This window comes from Pyxicephalus adspersus, chromosome 8, assembly GCF_032062135.1.
Source record: "Pyxicephalus adspersus chromosome 8, UCB_Pads_2.0, whole genome shotgun sequence".
In the NCBI taxonomy this organism is placed as follows: domain Eukaryota; kingdom Metazoa; phylum Chordata; class Amphibia; order Anura; family Pyxicephalidae; genus Pyxicephalus; species Pyxicephalus adspersus.
The window spans coordinates 68731919-68753014 of NC_092865.1; the positions used below are offsets into that span (position 1 = coordinate 68731919).

The 21096-nt window shown below is 36.1% G+C and overlaps 1 protein-coding gene across 2 annotated transcripts in view; it reads right to left on the reverse strand.

The window, feature by feature from the left end:
- CHL1 (cell adhesion molecule L1 like) overlaps positions 1-21096 on the reverse strand; it is a 132292-nt gene that overhangs the window by 66237 nt on the left and 44959 nt on the right. Inside the window, exon 2 of one of the 2 annotated variants that reach the window (XM_072421053.1) lies at positions 1962-2047. The gene's annotated coding sequence lies outside the window, so the exon portion shown is untranslated. Of the gene's footprint in view, positions 1-1961; positions 2273-21096 lie in introns of those variants that run through there. The other variant, XM_072421055.1, reaches the window with a different exon arrangement.

Genomic DNA, 21096 nt, shown 5'->3' on the forward strand with positions numbered 1-21096 from the left:
CTTTAGTAAATCAAGCTCAATGTCTCCATTTGCAAAATCATGATTTTGTGACAATAGATAAAGCAAAGTCAAGCTTGTGGATGGAACCACAGAACACAGAAGAGAATCCAATATCTGACACTCCTGTGTTGAATGTTGAAGAATATTTAGCCACCATAGATTTGGAATAGATCAGTGGCATAGGCAGTGGAATAATATGATGTATGTTGTTTACAGACAGCGCTTTATCTATATATTTTGTATATATTATCATTGTGTGACATTCACTTTAGTGTAACAAAATCAGTAAATACAAATATAATGAGATGAATAGAAATACAGAAATGTGTGGTTTTTTTCAGCCCGGGCACGCACAGCTTTATTTTTCCTTTTTTTTAATAATGAGTTTAATCCTATTAGAGAATGCATCAGTAGCAAATCAGATCTATGTGGTCTGAATGCCAAGGATTTTTTTGGACACACAATAAGTCTGTTACTGAAAAAACAGTAAACTGGTATAGCAGTCATTCTCAGAACCAGGCTATTGATTTTGAACATACATCTTGGTGAGCAAACTTTTATTCCTGGATACCTAGGGTACCGTTCAGAGATATGAAAGTGCTTCTGTATGACAAGGATCAACCAGTCCAAATAAAGTTGGCCATATTGGGTAATGATCATCTGATTTCTGTTGGTACTGATCAGCTTATGTTCATTAATCCATGTATTATCACTATTGTAAAACCAGTACAGACATCCAATAGATGTCAGAGAATTGTCACTGGAAATGATCTTTTGTGATGTTTCCAGTGCAAGGTGAACAAATAAGTTCTGTACACACATCACCGTTCTGTTCTATCTATTCCCAATCAATTGTTGGGGGACCATGGTATACATGTCAGATTTTTGCCTGGGACAAGAGTACATTTGTACAAAGCTTAGAGAAAAGCACTGCAACTATAAAATAGGTATGTGTCAAGTCACATTGGGTTAGCAAGCATTACTTGGTTTGTGCCATGCAGTGCCATTACATATGGGTGGTAGTGATGTATTGCCAATATGTTACAAAATCTTTTTGCAATGCACATTAGGTTGTGACATACACACAATAACCTGCATATGCTCATGCATATAAGATTGTTAAATAAATGACATTTATATTTTACAATTTCTTCTTCTTCAAAGGTCAGGAGTATATCTATCATAGGTGACCATCTCCAAAACAGAAGTTCATGATCAACTTGTGAGCAAAACTTCCATCTCTAAGCACAAGCGAGCAACCTATAACTCTTTAACATCAGTGGAACTACAAATCCCAGCAAGACTACACCTGGAGAACCCTTATACTTGCAGAACCTTTTCCAAAGTATTAAAAAATGTTGTGCGATTTATAGCAGCCACTAAAAACTGTTCAAAATGATATATATTGTACAAAGGATATTCACTATAAAACTGCAGGTGCTGAAATGAATAAAATTAAATAAATAAATTAATTAAATTAATAAACAATATCAATATGCTGCAGATCATCGTTAGCTTCCTAAGCCACAATGAAAAAAAAACAAAAGCAAAATATACAAAAAGCAAAATAATAAGCAATGATGCAACCTGATTTAAATGTTAGAAATGATGAGTAAAAGCAACAAAACTGCAATCACATTTTATTTCTCTAATTTTCTAGTCTAATCAATTGCTCTGGTGCTATGGATTTTGATCATCATCTCTCTTTGCATGCAATGTTTGATTCCTAACACACACACAAAATAAATATGATATATGTATGTATTGCGTTACCTTTATGTCTAGTTCTGTAGTAAAGGATGAGATGAAAGCAGAGACAGAAGTGGATACTGTACAATGGTCGGAGTTTTTATTGAACCGCACCCTTACAGTTACTAACACAATATCTGACATCACACCGAGACGTCACGTTATAGAAGATACCTGTAAATGGGTTGGATACAAGGCAGCATTGTACTTACCATGCTTTGATTCCTATTTCTTGATTGCAACGATTTTCCCGGCCTTTAATATCCCCACACAACGTGATGCTGATTGCTACGCTGACCTGTCAGGACAAGAATTCAGTGAAAACATTTTAAAATCTATGAACACTCTTGCTTAACACCGAGTCCTTCCTGGGAAGTCTGTGACTAGTCACTGCATGTTTTGGGTTAGGCCTTTGTAAAATAACTATAGGGCAGTTACTATACCGTGATTGTAAAAATAGATTATGGGCTTAAATTGAACAAATCATTTTCATGAAGATCTGCTTTGCTGTACTGTAAAGTGAATTTAATTAGAGAAAAGACATGATCTTTACTCTTTAACACAGCCGCACACCAAAAAAGCTGGGATAATAACCTGTGAAAAGTTAATTAGCTTTTGTTTATTAACGAGCCATACAATTGCTGAAAGTTCATATTTCTGGGAATGTATATGCATTGTTTAACCATTTTTGGGGATGTGAATAAGGTTATGTATACAGATCAGAGGATTCTTGCCCAGTACAAACTATCGTGCTGGCGAGAATTTGACATGTGTCGCCCAACATCGTTCATGGATCCATTTGGAAGGGGAACGACCGCTGTATAAGTCAAAGGAGGAGAGCACAGCTGGGTGCTGTTCGCTCAATCTCTCTCTAGAGTTCCCTCTCCAAAGTACAGAACAGTCATTGTGTGTCATTGGGCAGCATGGTGGCTCAGAGGTTAGCACTCTGGCATTTGCAGCGCTAGGTCCCAGGTTCGATTCCCAGCCAGGACATTATCTGCATGGAGTTTGCAGGTTTTCCTCCGAGGACTCCGGTTTCCTCCCACATCCCAAAAACATGCATTGAGGTTAATTGGCTTCCCCCTAAAAAATGACATATGACTATGGTAGGGACATTAGATTGTGAGCTCCTTTGAGGGACAGTTAGTGACACCACTATGGACTTTGTACAGTGCTGCATAATATGATGGTGCTATATAAATACTGTATAATAATTATAACTGTGTGTACAGCTCTCCTTCATCAATCTGTCACTCTTTGTCCTAGAAAAGATTGATTCCAGAGATGGCAACTTGCCGCCGAAGAGTCTGATTAATTACATGTAAATAATGTGGCGGTGCTCTCTTATAATTCTTGTTACATTAGAGTGTCATTAAAATGAATGGCACTGTTGAGTACCATTGCACATTACCACACCACAATGATATCAACCAAGACCTAACGATTTAAAACCTTGTTTCCATCTATGTTTCATATATTCAAGAAGGGGGCGCCCTTATTTTCCCATTGCAGAATTACACAATAGTCACTTGCACTGCAGTGCTAGTTCTTAAAGAAACACAATGGGCAGCAGTGAGCGGACCACTCAGTGCTGCCTTCATTTATCCTCTAGGGGGGCTTCCATGGGTAGAAACTACATAGCGTCTCCACTGGTTCACTGCCATGCGGTAACTGCACCACAACCTCACTGCCAGTGTATTCTTGGATATCTAATATAACATCTATAAAACACAGTATTATTATTGGCTCCCCTTTTATTTATATGCTTCCTTACCTTATTGGCCTACAACAGAGGTTCCCAACCTCCTGTCCGCGGCCCACTAGTGGGCCTCAAGCGTGAGACAGGTGGCCCGCGGCTCTGGCCTATGCATCCACCAGGGGGTTCAAGAGAAGGACCCTGCTCGGTGGGACGCACCAGCCAGAGCAGCGGAACACCTCTCCCGTAGACATTGCAGGCTCGGGCCGTGGGTGGGTTGTGTCTCTGGATGGGAGAGTGGCCGGGTTCTGGCATCATGACGTCACTCTGGGGGGAAGCTTCTTCCCCTTTGAGTGACACACGGCTCCCCGCTCATGCGTGGTCCAGAGTCCATGCATTTAGTGGTCCGCGACCTGCAAACGGCTGGGAACCACTGGCTTACAAGATGTTTAAATCTTCTAAGCAATTATACCTAACTTCCCTTCCACAACTCAACATTCTCTCTTCCTTATACAGTTTTGGATATTTATGGCATCTCATGGCAGGGAGGGAAAGGCACAGTTTTAGAAATGGCTGCCGGAATCTACTCATCTGGTAATACCATGCTTACATCCTTTGGGTTATACCTAAACTTGGCATTGAGTTAGATTCTTATGTCTAGCAACTACATCTTTTGCATATCTAGAACAATAACTCACAATCAGAAAAAATGCTACCCTCGAAAAATATATCAATGTTAGCTTGCACCACAGTAACTCATGTCTTTTGGCTTTTTAAATGGCTAGTCTGGTTTCTTGATGGACAGTTTACCAAATATTGTTTAATATCTCAAACCATTTGAACCTGCTCCAAATATTATCATTGTCTCCTTTTCCTTATAAAGCTGGAAGCTTGAGCTGTATGGAGCTGCCTTGTCATTCACTTCAGGTCTGCAGTCTTTAGAAATACAGTTAAAGTCCCCTGACATGGCTAAATCAAAGACAACTGACAGCGATTGATACATTGGCCAGAGATCCTGGAGGAGCTTTTTTCCCCTTTCATTATGCTTCAGTTAAAGTTATGGTGCTGCATGACAAATTATTCTTTTATAGTTTGATACATGTGATGACTTCAAGTGTACGTGAGAGCAAAATAAATGAAATAATAATTGGTGCACCTTTGCAATAAAAACAGTCTTTCATGTTGTATTCCTTGTTGATTCAGCAGAAATATAGCGAGTTTCTAAATTTCTGATTGAGTTGGCAACATGATGCCTTTGTTAACTGAAATCCCAGCAAGATTTATTAGTCTTAACTGCTGGGCCGCAGATCTCTACCTCTCACCCCTTCTGTCCCACATGGCATCCAGCAAAACAATACTGCTGCACTGACTTCTTATTAAATACCCCATATTGTGTATAGAGACCGGACCCTTGGAAGATATAATTCTGGAGTTGTGCCTATGGCAAAGAAAATGACATTTCAGCATCCTTCCAATTAAGAATTGCCAGTCATATAATGATGTCAAAGGGAGTAACAATGTAACAAGTATATTTTAACATAGAAAAAAATAATACCTGGGTATACTGGTGGGATGCATGTGTATGTGTTTCTGTAGATTTCAGGGAATAAATCACTTTTTCATCTGAAAAGTTTTTATGATATTTATATTTGTGTCAGTGGCTTTGCAGTGTGGTCAATGGGCCACCTTGATTACCACTACACACCAAAAGTATTAATGGAGTTTTTTCAGTTTTCACAATTTGATGTTTAATTTTAAGTTTAATCTGTACAAATAATTGTTCATTATGGAAGCATAAAATAGTGGATCTCCTTTATACTGCAGACATGCTTCATGATTATCTTTTGATGCAATTTAGCACGTTGGCATATTCTTCATCTTACCATTGTCTTTTTTTATGTATTCTGAATAGCAGCAGTTAGGGTGCATGAAAAGAAATATGTTCTTCTATCTATATGTGACGCTATGTCACTTGCTGCAGCTTCTATTGCTTACTGTGTGCAGTAAAGTCAGAGTAAGCTGTTTCAGTACAGGGGATAATCCTGTGTAACTGTGCAAGACTGATGGGAAGGTTTAGAAGCCTAAAGCCACCTGACCTCATGTAGAATGACTAAAGGATATCTTAGCATGTATGGGCATTTTTAATATCAGCTGAGTTATTGGTATGTATACCAAATGGTGCTTATTTCCCATGGGATTTCTTTTATTGGCCTGGGATCCCTGAAAGTACCAAATGTAATTTACTTGCTGGTAACAGAACTTCAGTGTAATGCCTAGAACACTGATGTTTGAACGTTTTTAAAAATGGGGAACCCTTTAAAATAACTTACATGTCTTTAGGCAACTCCTAATACTATATCCACATGCCACCCTTACAGATAGTCAAATAGATCATTGGTGCCACTTCCACTGACCCCAGAGGCACACAGTGCTCTTTGCTTTAGGAACCCATAGCAGCCTTATGGGGAACCCTATAAAGAAACCCCCCAGAAACCCTGATGGAGAAACGCCTAGAAACTAAACCTCTGTGTAGCCTTCACATAACAAACCAATCTTTTGTAATGTCATTCCATTCCTTTTGTATGTTGCTTACTTTTCACTATTCAGTTTAAACCCACATTTTGGTAACTTGTGTCCTCTAGTGGCTAGGTTAAAAATCATTTTACTATTATAAAGCATCAAATCCAAAACCTGTTCATGCAACAATATTAAAATATTTACAATAAATTGAGTGAATATTTGATTTCCAAATTTTTATGTAATTGGCTCATAAAGGTAACGCAATCTAAGGTGTGAACAGTCCCAATTCTTTTTTGGGAACTCAGCCTCATATTCCGTGGTATCGAATAGTTCATAGCTTTATATTTGGTTCCCTGATCACCAAATTACTGTCACCACTGCTAATGGCATATACTATGTCAGCTTCAGGTGGCAATGCAGTTTGCAAAAGTAATACATTTGGAGATAAATAAGATGCATTATTTGTATCATTATTATCATTAATGCCTTGAGTTCAGATTTCACACTGTTTTACTACGGTTATGTGTTTTACAAACTGTTGCCGTGATGTGGTGCAATTCATTCTAAATAGCATTCCAACAAATCTTCAGTGCACTTACATTTCAGTATGCTGCTGAAAGTGCTGCAAATGCCATTTTTGGTGTATTTTGGGCAGTCAGTTCAAAAATTTGGTCAGCTTATGCAACATATCCTGTGTATGGTACAATACATGCTATATTACAAAAAGACAGTGTGGTTGAGGTTGCGTCTAAGGTGCAATTCTTTCAAAAGCAACCACATGGCCAAAAATCACTTGTCACTTTTTGAACCATGCCATCCAAGGTCCGCCACAGTTATGTGCAGCCGTATCCACAAGATGCTTCCCAACTTCTCCTATTCACTTGAATGACATGTAGTTTTTAATGGTATTACATAGCCCAATGTCATGATTTTTACTTTGTTGGACAAGTAGTTGTTTTGGACTTGCAGCATTTTTATATAGAAATTATTATTTTTTTTAAATTTTTGCTCCGACATACACTTTATTTGTTGGGTTTGCTGAAACATGTTATCATTACATTCAATATTCATTGTCTTATGAGGAGGTAGGGATGAACTAGCAAACTTTCCTTTAAGGATAATACAGATCAAGATATATGGAGTACAGTCAGTGCCACAAGGCATTGCTATAACAGATGAGCTGTCTGTTCACATACAATTCTACATCTTCCTAATGGTCCTGAACTCAAGCCCAACATTCAAACAAGGAACCTCCCCAAGATTTCCTGCAAAATTTTTAAAAAACAGTTAAAAGAAGGCCCCTTAGAAAAAAAAAAGTAAAAAAAATAATGCGGCCTTGTCCGGAGTTTGGTAGGAACTTTGTTAAAACCACCTTAATGGAAAATAAGCTTTAATTAAGGGAAAATTCCTTAAATCCAGGCAAAAAAATCCATTAATGGGCTAATTTCCAGGGGCTTGGCATTGGATTTAAAAAAAATTACCATTTTGGTGAAATAAACAAAGTTTTGGTTACGTATATAAGCATTTTAGTAGATCATGTAGTGCAGGTGCTTCAACATTTGGCGCAGGAGCGTCATATGACGCCCCACGTGCCAAAACAGATGTCAAAGGTCCTCAAACATTTATAAAAGATTTGGAATGTATTGTTAGCGTCTCTAAATGGGCCATCAGTGTTGTTGCAGTAGCCAACAGTGTTGTTTACATAGCTGAAAATTAATTTGCTCCTTACATTAATGTAAAGAAGCGTGATCAATGAAAAAAAAAAAAAAAAAAACTTGGTATTTTGAAGCTTTAAAAAAGTTGCCATGTTTCCTGGATATCTTAATTAGTTCAGTAATCAACCTACTTGCATTGCTGTCCTCTAAACGTCTGCTCCTCACCAGAACATGTTACCTATGGCGGACCAACATTCTGCTATTCCTTTCTTACTGGACACTCACACATTGACTTTGGTCTAACACTCACATGGATATGACAATGAAAGGCCTTCAGGCTGGATCAAAAGACTAAATGTTCTGCTGCTTTCTTCCTTAACAGATTTTCTCCTTTTAACGCAATTGACTGGCTCTACTCTATTCTGTTGAAATCAATGGCACTGTTCTGTCTGCTGTTTTTTGTCATACATGGCTAGCTTCTTCTTAAAGAATTCATTTAAAAGAAATTCATCTCTGCCTTTTGTAGAACCATACAACTGTGTCAAATTAAAGAAAATCTGCAGTCAAAAAAAAAATCAGATTTAACTGTAAAATAGGTGCCAATAACTGCACATTTTCTAATACAATGTGAATTTGCTGAGTAAACACATTTTTTTAAAATTATAAAATTTACATTTTTTTTTAATTATAAATTAATAAAATTATAAAAAATAAAAAATTAATTTTTTGTTTCTCCAGGGAAAGGAAGGACACTTCCCCCCCAGTGCTTGCGACATCTCAGTGTGTTTGTCCTTTGCTGACTTTCCCTGGAGAAACAAAAACTTTGTGACGGCCTATAACTCCGATGTGAAACTTGCTTGTGGCTCTGCCATCACAGCTTCTCACTAAAAGAAAAAACAGTTTTAAGAATGGCAAAGACCTGATATTTGCACAGATACATACCAAGATATTAGGCTGTCATATGCACCCACACTCATTTTTCTATTTCATCTGGAAGGGGACAAAGCCAGGAACTTCTCAGCACCCCCTCGTAATCAACCATACAGATACTGCTTTGTAGATGAACTTATAGCTAGTAAACTAAAACCAAAACAAATAAATGTAAGTCTAAGGCTACGTACACACGTCAGATGATTCTCACCGATGCTTGTTTCGGACGAAAATCTGACGCCTGTGCAGCGGCTGTCTGACATCGTTCATGGATCCTTACTGGTGGATCCACCATTAATGATGGACGATGAACGGCCTCCCCTCTCCATAGAACAGAACAGCGCTGTGTGTATATCGCTCGTTCATTCATCTTTTATTGTCAAAGATCATTTCCATTGACAAAAATCCAATGTGTGTACATAGTCTTACAATAAAAAAAATAGAAGAAAGAGTTTTGTAGCAAAGATATAGTTTTAGTGGCAGAAGAGCCATACATTTTTTTCCCAAAAATATCTGTCAGTTTTTAAATGTTTGGAGTACAGGTGTGTGCTTGGTAACAACGTGGTAAAGCTATGCAATTTTCCCACACAAAAGCTACATTATCATGGGATGCCCAATGGATGAGGACAGTTGTGGGACTGTGGCACAAAGAAAGTGGCAGAGAAGATGGTGGTAGTGAGGAATGGAGCAGTGACTTGGGGTTTGGACCCACTATTGGAAGGGGTTGTGATGTCTGAACATGGGCTGGAAGGCATGGCCTAAAACAAACAGGCCGGCCCTTTTTTTTAATGAACTATACCCCAATGCATGACATGTATGGTCTGCTGCAGCACAGGTATATTGATCCCTACTAATGTTGTGTGTTGGGAGCCTTTTAATTATTTTTAAAATATAAGTCTGTAAGTGATCTTAGGACCAGTGACAGCCAATGAATTATTATTTACAGAAGAATTAATTATATTTATATAGAAGAAGAATATATTTATATACAAAGGAATGAATAATATTTACAGAAGATTAGCAATGGTAGGCCCTGCATTTCCTATAATTAATGTAATTCACGTATATTTGCTGCTTCCTTCATTAGGAGATATGCCGTACTCTAAGCCACGGGACCAAAGCCTATATTCCCTTCTGTAAATGTATACTTTATTACTCCATTTGTTGTAATAAATTGACCCACTGTGATTTTGCATGTTTTACTTTTTTATTAGATATTTTCTAGCATTCATAAATCATTTATAGGCCTGAATCTCAACAGTACTGTGAACAGAAAATCCATCATTATTTTACACAGGTTTGGGATGAAAAGGTTACTACTACCCTTTTAAATGTTCTTTGAATTTATTCAGTTCAGTTTAAAAAAAAATCTGTACAATGTTTAATACAGTGGGAAAATATGCTTTTTTATCTTGCAAAACTGCATTAGGAGAACAAAACAAAACACTGTAAATATATGAAGCATTTTATAAGCTCTCTCTACAGTTCCTAGTTTATTAAGTAGCGCAGAGTAATGGCCAGTTGCCTAGCAACAGCAGAGACGAGCTGAGTGTTTATGTGTTCTTTTTAAGTTATATCTAATGTGTCCCAGGGGATTCTGCCCCAAATCAATTTCCTATTTCATTTCCCATAGTCGAGCAGAGAAAAGTAGATTTTGGTTTATATGTGTTGTCATAAATCTCCAGCAAGGGTATAGGTTGTGTTTTAAATGGCATCTATGGGGAGCGAGCAAAATCTACGGTGACCCCTGGAAGAACCCAGAATGTTTTACTATAAAACCAAAGATGGAAAATACAGTTTATAACACCTTTATCTGACTTTTTATATAAACTTTTCAGAACTCAATGGGGGCCAGATTGATGTCTGGGCAGCGCTGCTCGCTGTTCTGTGCAACCTCCCCCCTCAGATTTTTATATCAATGTATTAGTATCAGGTTAAGTGAGGTGGTCTTAGGGTCTTTTTACACTCTTGTGTATGCATTTGTGAGAACAACAATAAAGGTAATAATGGGTATTAATGCAAACACCATGACACACATTTTCTGAGCAATGTGGTACATATGAAGTACCGTTATTATTATTATTATAATACAGTGCCGACATATTACGCAGCGCCTTACAAAGTCCATAGTCATTTCACTAGCTGTCCCTTAGGGGCTCACAATGTAATTTTAATGTCTTTATCTATGTTAATCTTTATTATAATCTAAGGTCAATTTTGGGGGAAGCCAATTATTCTAACTGCATGTTTTTGGAATATGTGAGGAAACCCATGCAAACGGGGAGAACCTGCAAACTCCATGCAGATAGTGCCCAGGCCGAGATTCAAACCTGGGATACTAAGATTCAAACCTGAGATACTGAGATTCAAACCTGGGATACCAAGATTCAAACCTGGGATACCGAGATTCAAACCTGGGATACCGAGATTCAAACCTGGGATACCGAGTTTCAAACCTAAAAGTACTTTAGTGTAATGTAAGTCCGTGCACAGAAAAATGCTCTTATATGCAAGTAATCCTCCCACTAAAACAAAGTATAATAGAGCCTTCTTTGAACAAAGTATCTGAATGGTTAACTTCCAATGGATCAAAAATCCAAAAACTAAGGAGGTTTATACTTATACTAAGGGTGGAGGAGTGCAAATTCTTTTTCCCCTTGTTAACTGTTCATCCAGAACAATTTACATGCACAGTTCATATGAATCAAGGAGTTCTATATCCGTACACAAAGGGCCTAATTAATAAAACTTCCCATGACTTGAGAAGATAGACTTTTATGGGAGAACCTGGGTGACCCAGCAAACACGGGATGGATTTTTATTTACCATGATAGTCTATCTTCTCCAGTCTTGGAAAGCATTAGCAAATCAGGCCCGCTGAATCAATTCCTCTTAGTGGCAGCTTCTGAGCAGCTTAAGCTGAGCTAAGATCATACGGTGCATTGTACATGTTTCATGTCATCAAAGACTGCAGAAAGTCACAGTGAAAAGAGATCAGCAAACTGCAGCCCTTTCAGCTTTGAAATGCACAACTTTGATAGTATATTACAATTTGTGGCCTTTTTGCTTATTCATTTTCCTATGGGGGGGGGGGGCTTTTTTATGAGCACTCACAACCTCATTCTTGGTGGACTGGCTTTGGTTGTTCCCCAAAGATTGGAGTTGTGCCAAGTTTTGCCCAGGTGGACATAAGTGCCATGTCACCTGTCAGAAGCCTTACACCCTGGGGGGGGGGGGGGGGGGTTCAGGGAGGCCCTTCCTTTTTGATCACAGCATCCTCATGCACATTTTCATATATATGTATACACATACATACAAATTATGCATTTAAATCTCTACAAGTATTAAAAAACATTTAGATACATTAAAAAGATTATAAGAGATTTGAGGATGTATATACACAAAAGTGTGTGGCTAGTTACCAAAATTATCCAATAGGGCAAATAAAATAAGTAGATATTGAATAATTGTAGTAAATGAATAATTCAATTTTTAATGGGGACACTCTCAAATCCTTGTTGTGTCCAAAACAGCATAAGAACAGTATACTTCTTTATTAATTACAGGGATTCTGGTGTAACTCATACAGTCTAATTTGCTCTGGAGTTGAATTTGTTAAATTAATTAATCAGCCATTGTGATTTCCTGTGCACACTCATAATGAGAAGGATGAATTGAGTATTGGCTGAGAAGGAACTCACAGAGATTTAAAGATGGGAGTTTACTAAGGCACAAATTGTTCACATCTCCACCCCTTTCAAACCTAATTGCTAAAGGGAGTTGCAATGAATAGAACCTCTTAGAGAGAATAGACTGCTTCTCACAAATGCCTTTTCATACAATGGGATTTTTCACATATGTTCAGGCAATTCATTGTGTGTCTGTAATTTCCATTACAAATGCCGCCAAATTCTTTTGGATCACAATAACCCCATCATTGCAAGTTAAGGGATTTTTTTTTTTTTGAAGTTTATGGCAAGTGATCTGTATAGGAATGACAGAGCTAAACAGAATAAATGCTGGAATCTCAATGCATTTCTGGAATAGTGGTGATTGGTCATAACCAATGAACTTTTCTATTTTTGAAGTCATGATAGTTTGTCTGACAACCGTTCACTTGATTGTAAGACTTTTGCACACAATTGCACATGACACATGAATTGATTTTGAATTTTCTAACACACTGCTTTGCTAAAAGGATCTGAGTGAACTGGCTTTATTAAGATCAAAAATGCTGCAAGACAGAGATTTGCGCCGTGTGCTGCATTTCATATGAGATGGGTATTAAAACAACTGTGTGTGAGTCCTAAGCCTAAAATAATCCAATTAGACAAAAAAAGTGTTCTGTGGACTGGTAACATACATTGTAGGTAGTTCTTTTTATTTCTTTTTTTAATCTAATATTGCTAGCTTCAAACAATAGTAGAATGTTTTTCCACCTAGTAATATATTACATAATAGAAAATCAGATTTTGTAGTATGAACCAATATAGTGTATCTGTTGTTGCTGCTACACAGGTCAGACAGTCTATTTACCCAAAGAGACAAAAAAGAATCCATTTAGATAAAAGGGTCTACTTATACATGTTGTACTCAAAATGTATATAAAAAATAACAAAAAAAAAGAAGTATAGCTGGGGTTTCATGTGGCAAAGAAAATTTTTATAATGTGAAGGTCAAATTAAAATACAAGTTTTTAACTATGAATCATCCAAATAGATCATTTGGTTTATCCCACATTAGAGACATGGGGAGATTGACCAATTATCTAGACAGTGAATTCCCTAGTTCAAAAATAGAACGTCCCTTATATATTCTTTTTCTATATAAATTTATTTAATTCTTCTGTAAACAATAATTCATTGGCTGTCTCTGGTCCTAAGATCACCTACAGACTTATATTGCGTTTCGCCTTGCAACTTCTTTAGGGGATTTTTTTCAAAGGCTGTTCATAAAAAAAAATTGTACTGTACATTCAGAACATGTTTACACCGATTACAGTTCAAAGGTGCACTATACATAATAAATGAAGATAATGCATGTACAAGTAAATAATAGAGAGTAAAGACAAGTGCATAATAATACCAATGAGTAGTAATGGGTACATACATTTGGTTTAACAGAATGGTACTTGGTAAGGTAATTCAGAATAATGTGATGGTTGCATACGTAAGTAAATAACTGATCACATGTAACGTGTAAGTAATGCAGTAGATGCAGAGTGATAATGTATAAATTGAGTATCAAATATTCTGCATATTTATAGGGACAAAGGATTAAAAAAAATGTATAAATCATAATAATAAAAGTTAACTAACATATTTTCTAACAGAATCCAAAACGTAAATATTAAGTAAAAGTTGGAAGAATTCTGCATGAAAGCATTTATAAATAAACTCTTAAGATAAATTGTGATCCTTGTCATTCTTGTAAGACTTTGGAAAATAAATGTGAGAGGATGTTTTATAATGTACAGGAATAGGTAAATTAGTCTTGGAAAAGGAAAATGCATTCTTGGTGTATTATACTGTGTGTGTGTAAATATATTTATGTGTGTGTATATGTAAATGTGTTCATGTATATATATGTGTGTTTGTGTGAGTGTGTAGCCATGGAGCTCCACTGACGTATACAGAGAACTTTCTATGATAACACCCCTTGTAGCAGCTGGTCAAAAACTTTTTTGGATAAAAGCTTGCTAGTCAACTCAAACTAGAACTCCGCAACCTTCTCCTAGTGACAGCAAACAGTAACAGCTATATATTCAAAATGTCTAACTATACCAAAGGAAAGAGCTTCTGTTATAAAAATGGAACAACCCATCAGTCAATTCCCAATATAAATAAATGGCAATAAAGTCTATCCTCCATCATTGTAACCCCAACAACCTCTCTCATGGACTGTTCATATATTTGGGGTTCTGTTTCAGTGCATGTTGGTCATTTCCCTTTTAGTTTCTGTAAATCAGTTCTTTACTCTATGAATAGCACATTCAAAGTTCCCAACTACGCACTTACATTCTACACTGCTGACATTATTCTCTCTGAATTGTTCTTTACAAACTTCTTACATTGTTAGTAAGCATTTCTAATGAATGACGAGCTTAAGTCCAAGCGGAAATCAGTCAACCTACCAGTTGGATTTTAGTCTGTAAGAGGCTCCCAAGAACAACTTTAGACAGCTTGTACCAACAAGGATTAATCACGGGATATTTCATGCAGCTCTTGCCCTGGCTGGAATGAAGCCCAAAACTGCTCAGACAATACATTACAGACATCTCTCCCCCTCTTCATGATCTCAGAGGGTGTTTGCACTATGCACTACATCTCCAGCCTATTTGCAGGTCCTGGATGGAAATGTCATGTTCAACCCCACTGTATTATTTTGACCCTGACCCTGTAAATGACAGCTTTGTCAAATCTAATGGTTATTTTCTCTTTTTCAGCGTCATCAGAATATGAGTCAGAATTTTAAGTATGCATACTTAGGACAGGTCCATCCTGCCGTAACAATCAAATAATTACAGAATTAAACAAAAGTATGCAGCAAGGCAGGAAACTTAAAAGACTTCAATGCTCTATTTATCACATATTGTTGACAGAGAAAACTTTTGTTTACTGTCTTTCAAGTACAAGTTAGAAAAAAGAAAGGACTGATCTAACTGGTTAATGTGACCTCAATGGACTGTATGAACACAAGGAAATAGGGCCCAAAAGGGCAGCATTAACAAGTCTACAAATTAGGAAGATTTTTGGTGTTTTTTCTCTGTTTTCATGCTTTCTCTAGACATTTGTGGATAAACTCTGCAAGGGAAATGTAGGAGGGGCAGGGAAGAATGAGAGGAGTCAGAGTGCTCCTTAAAGTTCTGTACCCATTAAAGCATCCTGGTGGTCTGTTAAAAAAGTAGCTTTGCATAGAAAGCAGAAAGCTTCCAGTATTACTTTGTATCAATTTAAACTAAAAAAAATATCACATGACACAGCTTATAAAAAAGGGAATTGACTCAGCATAAGCAGCATTTTGTCTATAAACCCTGATCTGTACATATTTGTGTACTTAAAAAAAATGAAAAATAAAAATAAAATGAATTCTATTAGGGTGTCATTTTGTTATTTTTTGTAAGCCTCATAAATATATATTGATATATTAATATATAGATTGCTTAGCCTGCTTATTGTTCAGTTTGTTTGGTAAACTTTTTTTCTTATGCTAATAACAATAATAATAATATTGCCTTAAGATAGAGGGTTAAAAAAATAATAGAAAAATGCGAATTATAGTTTTGTTCACAAAATTAGTTTGTTAATTCTCATTACTTTAGGTTTGCCATTTGGGCTACTTGACCCCTATGAGCCCATTGTTGCACACATTGTTGTTCTTGGTACACATTGCAGTGCATTAATTATTCATTTTCTAGTATCCATCAATGAATGTCCACAGGCCAAAAGTGTGCCTTTTTATTCATCACCGAAGTGTATTTGTTTATGGGCATGATTTATTAAAGCTCTCAAAGACTGGAGAAGATACACTTTCATCAGTGAAGCTGGGTGATCCAGAAAACCTGGAATGGATCTGATCCAGGACTGAACAACGAACAAATCCTAAATGGCTTTTAGGAATTCCATTGCAGGTTTGCTAAATCTCCCAGCTTCACAGATGAAGCTGTATCCTCTCCAGCTTTGGAGAGTTTTAATAAATCAGGGCCACTGTGTGTATGCACTGGATTGCCAATAACACAGAATAGGAATGCACCAAAAACATGCACACGGAGTGTTGGACTGTATGCATGTTGATCCCAACAGAAGCAGGGTGCAAATACAATACAACAAAATAAACTTAATGGAAAATTCAGCACTATAAGAGAAGATAAAAAAAAATATTCCCAACAGCCAAATCACCATTCTTCCTGTTCACTAGTTAGCGGGTTGCTGTATTATAAAAGCAAAAGGTTAAAATCTACATAGAAGAGTTGTCACCTTAGCAATGAAAGTATTTTATGTACAGAACACCTATCCATCTCTCCATAACAGTCTAGACCACCAGAGAAAGTTAGAATATTGCAAAGAAAATGCAAAGATTTTTCAGTATTTAAGTTAGATCAGAAATGACAACACACAAGCAGGTGTATTCTATTTGAGAATTGCTACTATGACATATAGTACAGTAATAATATACCTGGAAATAGAGAGCTATAACTGAAATGGTTTTGAAGCAGAGTTGTTAAATGCAGCCAATACCTTTTTTCAAATCAGAGAGGCAAGGACAATGGGGAAATAGCTGAAGATATCTGGCTCAACCAAATAAGAATTTATACCACATGGGGTCCTAAGGGTATGCATTTTCATGCTGAATTCAATATATAGTTCAAATCTAATGTTTTGGACACAAAAAACCAAAAACTTCCTTATTCTCCATCAGCACAACCAGAGTATAGTTGTTCCATGTTAAAAAAAACCAAACCTTTTGGATTGGATTAGGTAGGATACGGGTATATTGGTAGGTTGGAGATATTTTTTGATTTTTTTTTGTTTTTTTATCATGTCCTATTGGTTTGATTTCCCTTTACTTTAATCAGGAGTCATACCAGAAAGTATGGATGATCTATTCGAAAAATTACTCCCCTATAAAACAGCTTTCTTGAACAGACCTTCAATTGGAAGATTTGCCCAAACCACCTGTTTCTGGGACAACTCAAACGTTGCACATGCTATCAGTTTATTTACTACAAACCAATGGTCACCAGGATCAATAACAGTCACCAGGACCAGAGCATTGATGACAGTAATAAACAACCTAACAGGCAGTATAATATTCCACATTCCATTCATTATTTTAAATACATTTACCTGCTGCTCTGCCCATCTGAACATACTCACTTTTTGTTTGCTTCCACAAGTAGGACATGTGCCTGACTACCCTTCCATCCTCAGAGGCAAGACTTAAACAAGGAATCCTCTGTTAGCTCCAAATGGCAAATGTTAAAGAGGGTAGGAATGGTAGGTATGTGAAGCAGGGCTCCCCAGGTTCACATTTAAATATCACGGAAGGATTTAAAAGGTATTTCAGATGACATCACTCACATTGATGTACAACACAAAAGGGTCAATTCAGCTAACACACACGAGTTGGTTTAGCTGCATTCCTTTATGAATGTATGTAATTCACAAATATAAATATAATTTAGGTGTGGACACTTTTTCATCTAATAATATTTAAAATCCTCATTGTCTCGTTGAATAATTAACCCCATGAATGTTATGCTCAAATGGCAACTTTAGCTTCCCCATACATCACACTTTTATCTCAATCTAAATCAATGGAGTGATAATATTTGTGAGTTACAGCAGTATGTCAGAACTGGTATAATCATGCATAGATGAGGTTTATCGTCCTGAAGTATTATGGAGTAGGAAATAATGGATATCAAGATTTTGTTTAAGCCTCTTGGGTAGAATCTTCTACAGTTCTTCCGAAGTTCCCGGCACCACTGACCATACTTTATTGTCACCCAGAGCTACAATATGTTATGACTGCATTTCTAAGTAAACTCAGCTGTAAAGCCTTGGTAAATACAGCTGTGATGGCAGAGTGAAACAAAATGAATCACTTATACAAATACATTCTGTCTTGTCCTATGCTACAAACATGCATATAGTCTGGAATATTGCCTAGTTACAAGGAAACAATTCAGATTTGTAGATTGCAAGGGGTGCAGTCATTAGATATATAAAACCGTTTATAGATTTGTAGGGACCGAGAAGATTTGGGACTTTTTAGGCACTCAATATTAACTTCCTAATTTATAAATATCAATTCAATTAAATATATTGGAGTTTTGATAGCCCTCATATACTCATATGTGAGTAAACTTTGTTTCATATGAGTATTTTTGGTTTGATTAAATAATGAAGGTAATTTGTAGGTCTCTGTTGGCTCCTGATGAAGCGGGCTTTGTCTGTGAAACGCATCGAGCAAAAATTGAGTATATTACCAAACATCATCATTATCACTCTTTGTTTCAAATGATTTTAACTGTATCAGAATGAAAAATAAAAATGTGATTTTATCACAATAATTGAATTTATATTGATAAATTAGGTAGTTAATATAAATAAATTAGTAATTATTATAAAGTGACTAAAAAGTCCCAAATCTTCTTGTTCTCTGGAAATATATATTAATATAAATATATATTATATATATTTGGATGATATAATCACTCACCTCCAGAAGAAAAAAAAATTTTCTTATGTATTTATAGAACCCTTGATATCAAAAGTGATAATATCTTTGTTGTTAAACTGGCCTGATCACATGCATTACAATCTAATAGTAAAATATCCTTTATCAATGATATAATGAGGACCTACCTAGTAAATATTATTTAGGTAGGTAATCATACAAAAAATCTCGTGTGTACATTCAACTGTTTTATGTGTAACCAGCTTCAGTAATAGAAAAGTTTGACACAATGCAGATTAACACATGTGTTAACACAATGCACAAAAATGGTTATGTGTGATTGGTCCTAAAAAAAAATAAAGTTATTGTGCTTAGCTACAAAGATCTCCCACTTAAGGCTAATCTTTAGATATCCTTTTAAAAAATACTAAAAAAAAAAAAAAGGTTACAAGATTGTTACAAATAAAGTCATAAAGTACCCCATCCTTTCTCTTTCAAACACCAATTAACAAATCTGTTAGTGGAACTAGTAAGTTACAAAGTAAGATAGAGACAAATTTCCCCATACGTCTTTTTTGTTTTTTTTAGGTGCTATTAATTGTACTTTACACAACTTTTCTTCACATATACATATTTATGTATAAATCCTTAATAAAAACAACAATTTCTCTATATAAGTCATCTAGTACAGTAATTACTATATCCCCATGATTATATATCCAAAAATATGTTTTTCATTTTATAGAGCTTTATTCTTTTGTTCTTGACATGTTTCACCTATTATATCTTCATCAGAAGAAACACTACCAAGATCCCCATACATTTTACTTAAAGAAAAGCTGTGTAAAATGTAATGTATAGTACCTACAAAAACCCAAAAAGACGTATTGGGAAATTTGTCTCCATCCTACTAGTTACTAAGGGGTGTTGTACATCGAGTGATAAACACTCTCTTCAATCATCTGTATATAGAATACAAATTACAAAGTAATACAACTATTAGAATTTTTTTTTTTTAATTACAAGACTCCAAACTTGACATTGATCACAACAAAATGATGTGCTTAAAAGTACATGTCAGTGGAATTGAATACCCTATTGGTCTTATAATCATTATAAATAAGTCTAGTTTATGCAATCACATAATTACATTTTACCATATTGCGGTTGATTAATGTCATAGGGAACAAAAAACAAAGAAACACAGGAAGGGTCTAGATACAAGTGTCTATTCCCCTTTGCAGGATAGATAGTCACAATGAAGCATCAGTTTATATGGATTGTATTAAACTTGTCTGGGACAGTTTGAACAAAGATTAAAGCTCTGATCCCGCCAGGATCCCCAATTTGTTCATAAATGTAGCCAGGCATGCTCTGGCCTGGTATTTGAATTTACAATCCGGCAAATCTGTATTTACTAGATAAAAGCTGCATGAGATTGTTAATTGAGATCAGTCACATTAAATATATTTTGGAGGGACATGCCTAAACTGTGAACTCATCAATCTAATGAATGAGCAATAATTAGGCAAATTATCTAATTTTCCACTGTCTTTCAGCAGCACTGAAGAATGACAGAATGTCAATTGTACAAACGTTTCTTTTTTAATACTTGCATAAAAAATAATGTGGTGAGAATATTTTAATAGATCACACAAGATTAAAAGAAGCCTTAAAAATTAAAAAGCCTTACTGGATGACATTAAGGGGCATTTCAGACCAGTGGTGAGTTGCAGCGTTCTGCTATGAACTGTGGACTTAACCTCTCCGATTCAAGTTAATGAGTGTGGATTGAAACTTTTTTTGCATGTGGTTGTGGCGGATTGTGGCGCAATTCCCAAAAATGACAAGTTGCTTTTGGCCTGGTGAGAGTTGTTTGAATATTTGGGCTTCAGCCGCAGAAGAATGCAAATCTTGTTACCCGGTTTTTGTTAGTGTGGTTTCAGACCATGGTTGTACAAGGGCCCTAAGTTTTGATAAAGCACTGTGCACTGTGAGTCATCATGCTTTTTTCCCGTTAAATATTGTTTATGATACATCTTTGCATTTCAAACCAATTGAGATGGTTTTTTTCTACCATTTCCAATATACACCTACTTTGGTGTTTGATGCACATAATATTTCTAAATTGACTTTCTGATAGAGACAAATATGGACAATGCCTGTACCACTTGTTATATATATATATATATATATATATATATATATTGTGGGGGGTTAAGCTCAGGATCACCTTTGCTGGGGTAAAAGGACACTTGTCGAATCCAATTCAGATCACACACTGAGGTAAAGGTGTTAAGCTGACTTGTAGTCAGGTTTATTTAAAGGTTGCGGATAAAATAACAAAAAATAGCAAAAGAAAAC